The sequence below is a fragment of the Zingiber officinale genome, chromosome 5A, assembly GCF_018446385.1.
Source record: "Zingiber officinale cultivar Zhangliang chromosome 5A, Zo_v1.1, whole genome shotgun sequence".
NCBI classification, from domain to species: domain Eukaryota; kingdom Viridiplantae; phylum Streptophyta; class Magnoliopsida; order Zingiberales; family Zingiberaceae; genus Zingiber; species Zingiber officinale.
Window position 1 is genome coordinate 72,478,270 of NC_055994.1, and position 5,747 is coordinate 72,484,016.

The 5,747-nt window shown below is 39.9% G+C and overlaps 1 long non-coding RNA gene across 1 annotated transcript; it reads right to left on the reverse strand.

Moving 5' to 3' along the window:
* Window positions 1–211: 211 nt before the first annotated feature.
* Window positions 212–1,170, reverse strand: LOC121982900. The gene is made up of 3 exons (XR_006112321.1): window positions 876–1,170; window positions 584–806; window positions 212–271 (listed from the first exon to the last, which is right to left on the reverse strand). It is a non-coding gene; the product is annotated as an uncharacterized LOC121982900 (long non-coding RNA).
* Window positions 1,171–5,747: the final 4,577 nt, after the last annotated feature.

Consider the following 5,747-nt stretch of genomic DNA (forward strand, 5'->3'; position numbering starts at 1 on the left):
AAAACCTAGGTCCTGAACATGGTAAAGCATGGTATATCACTACCCCTATAAGCATGTATAAACAGGTAAAATATACCTGAGATGCAAAACCAATCAATCAATCAAGCATGTAAGATCTGGGTAGTGATTAACCGAAACAGATAAGAAACACAATTAATGCAACCTGTTAATTTAATTACTAAGCATATCAAATGACATAAGTCAAAAGTACCCGCCTCCGAAAATAGAAAGGTCCAATCCGATATCGAGATACTCGTCTCGCGACCAGGTCCTGTAATAACCACATTTAATTTAGCTACATATATATCACATAGCTAAAGAAAATTCCTTATTTACCAGAACCCTAATTCGTTCCACTATAAAATTTGATTTAGGTCTAAACCTAAATCAACTTAAACTCTTCCAAATACGAACCTGATACCAGAACAAATTTATACACCTTACCTCTAAACAAACCATTAGATAGAAATCCAAAAACCTAAATCCAAGTACACCTGAATCTAAAACATGATTAACCACATGTTCCATTCTAAATTTATAGACCTCATCAATTACAAAATGTATTAAGATTCCTACATCATACCTCAAGTTCACAGCCAATAGGGTTACTGGTTGAAGTGCTGCCGGCAAAGAAACCCTACTGGAATTTACCTCTCTGCCCTGTTCAAACATGTTGTCCACCACCCGAATACCCCAGTGCACAGAACCTCACCTCTTGGAATTCTTCCTCTGTTCAATTCTCAACCACAGATGGTTGCTGCCGGAAGAAAATTCCACAACCAATTTACTTCAACAACCTAATGTCGCTGGTGAGCAAGGGAAAAATATGAATCGATCCCATACATCTCAACCATCAAATGAAACATAATGCCTACCATCTTGATACACTTCTTCGTCTCTGCCGGCTTCTGATGGCGAAAAAAATAAGATCCGGTGGTGAGGACTAAGGCACGGTGAAGAACTAGGGCTCGCCGTCGGCTGTGGCAACTTCGCCGGGAAGGCTCGGGTGGCATCATCGGCAGAGAAAAATCACGGCCGGTGCTAGGTAGAGAAGAAGAAGAAGAACAGTGGTGTCGCTTCGGCCAGAGGATAGGAAGAGAGGGGGGTCTCGGTGGCTGGCGGCTAGGGTGGCTCTCGTCGTCGGCGGCCTGGCTTCGGCGAAGGAGAGGGGAGAAGAGGAGAACGGCGTCGGGGGAGAAGAAATGAACGGCGTCGGGGAGAGGAATAAAAGAGAAAAGAAAAACAAATAAAAAGGAAAAGAAAATAAATAACTTTTCCTCGCCTAAATGGGGTAGCCTAAACAGGCTTTCCCGGGCCCCGTTCTTGTCCCCGTTAACTCGTCCATACGAGCTCTGAAAAATTTCCGAAAAATGACCTAAAATTCCAGAAAATTCCCTTATTAATATTCGCCTATTTTCTGGTATTTTACATTCTCCCCCACTAATAAAAATTTGGTCCCCAAATTTTGTTATCTACCATCAGCAAGTGCTAACAACAGATATAGAGTATAAATGCTGAACGGTAAATAAATCACATACCTCCAGTAAAAAGATGGGGATATCGAGCTCGGATCGCATCCTCGAGCTCCCAAGTAATCTCCTCGTCTAAATGATGCTGTCATCCGACTTTAACCAGCCGGATAGTCTTGTTCCACAACTTACACTCTTTCCGATCCAAAATTCTTACCGGAACCTCCTCATAAATAATGTCAGGCTGAACTGGAACTGGAATATCAACCAGCACATGCGTCGGATCAGGTACGTATCTCCTCAGCATAGATACGTGGAATACATCGTGGACGCCTGACAGGGACGGTGGTAGTGCCAATCGGTAAGCTACTGCTCCGATCCTCTCCAAGAGCAATGTACCGCGGAGCTAGCTTACCTCGAGGCCAAATCTCTTCACCCCTTTCGTGGGTGAAACTCGCAAAATCACAAATGGAGAACTCTAAAGGTCTCGACTCGGTCAAGATAACACTTCGGCGTCTTATGCCTCGACATCCTCTATCGATAATATGGACCACTCGCCTCACGTTGAGCTCTATAAGGTCTCAACAATCGGGTCTCTCAGATTCTCTTCGATCGACAACCGAGCAACCATCGTAACAAGAATACCCCGTGCTGTCCTCGCTCCTCAATGTCTCCCTGAATCAATTCGTAACTGCAACTCGGTGACAAGCGAAAGTCCCTCTGGACCTCTAGCTAAGTGCATCGGTAACCACATTAGCTTTTCCCCGGGTGATAGCTAATGGTACAGATATAATTCTTCAGAACTCCATCTATCTCCTCGGTCGAAGATTAAGTTCTTCTGAGTGAACAGATATTTGAGACTCTTATGGTCGATGAGAATCTCAATGTAATATCATACAGGTAATGCCGCCAAATCTTCAGGACAAAAATAATAGCGGTCAACTCCAGATTATGAACTGAGTATTTTCTTCTCGTGCCCCTCAACTATCGAGAAACATATGAGAATACTCTACCGTGCTACATTAGAACAGCACCTATACCCTGTATAGACGCGTCGGTGTAGAGGACAAATTCGTCCTCTCTAGAAGGTAAAAATCAAAAATCAAAGCCGACACTAGTCTCCGCTTCAGCTCCTAGAAGCTGGTCTTGCAATCCTTAGTCCAAGTAAACTTCACGTCTTTCATGGTCACGCGTGAAAGTAGCATAGCTATGCGGAAGAAACCCTCGACGAAAGGTCTGTAATATCCTGCGAGTCACAAAAGACTACGGATCTCCTACACTGATTTCGGCTGCTCCCAATGGTAACAACCTCTATCTCCTGTGGAACCACGGTACACTCCTACTGGTGACCGTGTGTCCCAAACATCATAACAAAAGACAATCCAAACCAACACTACTGATAATCACATATAGATGTTCTCGTCGAATCATCTCTAGATCTATACAAAGATAGTGTACGTGACTCACCTCGGATCCGTAATAAATCACAACATCGTCCACAAAGATAATGGACACCTATCCAAACATCCTCGACATACCGGGATCATCGAGTCCCTGAAAATATCTAAGGTACTGTAAGCCTATATGGCAAAAACCAATACACATAATGTCTGTATCACAGTCATTCCTATCCATAAGATCTCCAATAATAAATCAAAAAAAAAAAATCTGATCATCAATAACATAAATCACTAAAGAATAAATCCTCCAGGGTGAGAGCAACGCTCCATCACAGGAAATACCACATATGTGGGAGCAACGCTCTACCACAAGAAATCCTCAATATGTAGGAGTAACACTCCACTACAAATAATCTGAAATATGTATCGCAATAAATATAGGGGCAATGCTTCGCTACAAGCAATCTGTAATATGTGGGAGCAACTCTCCGCCACAAAATAATACATAAGTACCCCAAGAAACCTAACTATCCAGCTAGAGACTGTACAAGATCTCTCTACCACAAATCACTGTGATTAGCCTAGGCTATAACAACCTAGTAAACTAATCAAATCCATCATCAACTCTATCAGCGTCCTAGTGGGTCATCCACTGATAGGAGAATTAGTTGATGAGTTAATCCAACAAATGACATAATGCAGTCACTCCACATTCTGTATTCAGTATAAGTAGAATCATCATACTGCTACCAATAATACACCTAGCACACATGCTCACACAACATATGTATGATCAACAAAAACCTCCAATTATTATACACTAAACATACTCACAACTCCGGTATATTCAGTATGATACCTCCAACAATACATACCGAACACGTGTGCAAAATCAATGTAGGTAAAATTAACAATACACCTCAAACAACACTCACATGACATATCTTCACCTATGCCAAGAGTATAACCAACATATACTTCCAATAAAACATACTAAACCCAGGTGCACTCACATATCAAACATAATCAAAAAGATACCTCAGATACCACACCAAACACATATGTACATATCACAACTCAGATTAAATCGACAAAATGCCTCCATCAAAACACCACCGATGTACTTATACTACATCTCGGATTTAATCAACAAGATATCTTCAATAATACCTCCAGATACATACACCCAACTACATATCTATGATCCACAAGGAACCTTCAAACCATATCAGAACATGGATACATATACTACTTGCAAATGGACAGTCTACCACAGGACTCCTACAACCCAAAACAATCATGATATACATGCAAAATCAGCATACCAGCTCAATCAAAGAGACCAACCTTATGCTACCAACACTCATGGGTTATCGGTATATCTAAACAAAATTCATGCATATGTATCAAGCATGAATACATCAATCAAAGGCAACCCAAAATAAAGCAGCCTAATTATCCAGTAACAACCCTGCTCTAGGTTCAAAGGAACTGGTATCGGACAAGAAAAATATACACACCGTGGTATAACATTGCCAGTCAATGTCATACACTACCAAGACTATATCCAATGGAAAAAATTTTATCATCATAAATCCAAATATACTCTCCCAGTTTACACTAGTAGCGATTGTATCCCATAAGTGTTAAGCAATTAGCTCTACACTTCCTTACATCAGCGGGGTCACATATCCCAAAGCACCCTCTAAGTTATCCCACCAGGTATATACAATCCATGGTCAAAATCTTCATGGAATAGGATACATCGATCCTTTATAACCTATCCAAGCCGATAATGATATATGGCTAAATCAGTCATTTTCACGTCAGTACAAAACATGTACTCAAATGTGCTCTAGATACATAACTAAGCACAAATAACCTAAAGGTTCGAACCTCTAAAAATAGAATATGGCAATCCTCTACTGATCACCCAACAAACTAAATCATTCATCTACTAACTAATCAAGAATACCTTAATCCTCCACAAGCAACTAAGGTATATCCAACCACATAATATCATATGTATAAATGTGTACAACCCAAAAGAAAAAGTCAATATTTAGGAACATCAAGACACTCTCATTTTCATCCTCAAAAATATCAGCCCACATAATATCAGATGAATCAGTCTCTACTCCCCATGAGGGCAAGTTAGCATTCAAAACATCAAATCATTATTTATCCACATAGTCCCATATCAGAGGAAGCAATTATCCATTTTATCATCCTTTTAACTAACCACAACTAACCAGATTATTAAAATCTCATAGGCACACTCAACCATAAACTCTCTAGCACCCAATTTATAATCTGATCACCAACCATAATCATCAAACCTGTGAATATTATAAATGACACTAACTATGTCACCATCAATGACAACCCAAATATAAATCATCAAAATAGTTATCCACTAATAGATCATCAAAACAAATATCTAGTAATTGATCATCAAACAACCACATAACATTTACTCTCATAAATCATTAGAAATCAACATATCATAATATATGATCTCACAATATCCCTCAACCTCAAACCATTCTCAACAATGATCAAACATGGTAACCCCCAATGATCAATTTCCATCGTACCTGATACCCTAACATCCAAAAGATATGAGTATAAAACTCTCCTGGCTAAGTCAACAGGAATATGTAGGTATCATCCACTACCCAGCTAACAATAGCAAAGGCTAGTATGTGCCTCCATCTCCTACTAGTAGTAACAGAAGCTAACACTACTAATGGTATGATAAGAAAAATCACCAGAAATTATAATCTTTTATCTCTATTAAGGTCAACCATCCTCAATGGCTAACCCATCACAAGTAATATGTGCTACAGCAACCAGACAGGTACTAAATAAAGAATGC